At 36.8% G+C, this 1,222-nt stretch overlaps 1 non-coding gene across 1 annotated transcript; it reads left to right on the top strand.

Annotated features, from left to right (window-relative positions):
- Positions 1–904: 904 nt before the first annotated feature.
- Positions 905–1,006, top strand: LOC128341353 (U6 spliceosomal RNA). Its single transcript, XR_008314365.1, has one exon. It is a non-coding gene; the product is annotated as a U6 spliceosomal RNA (small nuclear RNA).
- Positions 1,007–1,222: the final 216 nt, after the last annotated feature.

The raw sequence follows: 1,222 nt of genomic DNA, 5'->3' as shown, positions 1-1,222 counted from the left end.
GCTCCCTCCTCCCAGCCAATGAGAGCACAGTTGCCCATGCCAGCACTTGATTTGAATGACAACAAGCCAGCAAGGTTGTTGAAGCTCTCAAGCCAATTGGAAGACATTGCCAGAAAATGAATCAGCAAGGGGAGAAAGCCCACCAAGATGGCCAATCACATTAAAATGTATTGATCTGCAGCAAATCATGGCTGATTCAATTTGACCTCTAATCAGCCCCTTCAATTAAGGAGCAATTCAATTTGCAGTTGCATCTGTGAATCATCAATGATTTGTTACAAATCGATTCATGCATGAATCAAACTGCACATCCCTAGTTGCTAGGTGCTTAAAATATATGAGCATGGGCCCACAGCCTTCCTATAAATCATTAAATTTAATCATATTCTCCTGAAAATAATGATGTATGCTTTTAAAAGCCACGAATATGATAGCACAGCATTTATGAAGGTGGAAGCAGTACAGAGTTAGGTGAGATTATTCACAAAGATAAACTCTTTGTACTAAATCGGAAGGATCTCATCGTAAAGAGTTTGGATATTTTCTGGGCACAGGATCTCATTGTCTCACTGGATCTTGTGATTGCTGTCTTTAGTCTTCCCCCCTCCATGGTTCTCTTGTTTTTTTCCTCCTTTACTTTGAACATAGATGGAACTTTTTGCAGGTTGTAATCTCAACGTTTTGCCACACGAGGTGATTAGACTGTTATCAGTTCCCATTAAATTGATTCTATTGTAACTGGGATACCTTACCAATATCACTTTTGAAAATTACTATTTTTCTTTATGAGTTGAAAAATCTTTTTAAACTTGGACAATTATTTGGATTTATCTTTTTATTGGGGACATATTGTAATGTGGAGAACTACATGTGATGTGTGATGTGGAGAACTATATTTTCTGGACTAAAATTGGATTGATACCAAAAAGATACAGAGATATGGAGAAGTTTAACATGGCCCCTCTGCAAGGATGACATGCAAATTTTTGAAGTGTTTCACATTCTTTATCTTAGACCTTACTATTATGGTGTGATCTCCTTTCTTACGATTGTAAGGATACATTTGATTTTCAAGCTTTTATTGTTCTGCCCATTGTCATGTCTGTGTCTTGATTACATGCTTTTGTTTCGAAACCAAGACCAAATAAGTTATCTGTCTGTTGATGTTTCTTTCTTTTTCCTTTTTATTGATTGGCAATTAATTTAGGGACTCTACCTTGGC

Source organism: Hemicordylus capensis, chromosome 1, assembly GCF_027244095.1.
Source record: "Hemicordylus capensis ecotype Gifberg chromosome 1, rHemCap1.1.pri, whole genome shotgun sequence".
In the NCBI taxonomy this organism is placed as follows: domain Eukaryota; kingdom Metazoa; phylum Chordata; class Lepidosauria; order Squamata; family Cordylidae; genus Hemicordylus; species Hemicordylus capensis.
The sequence above is the reverse complement of the archived record's forward strand: the minus strand, read 5'-3'. Positions and strand labels throughout refer to the sequence as shown.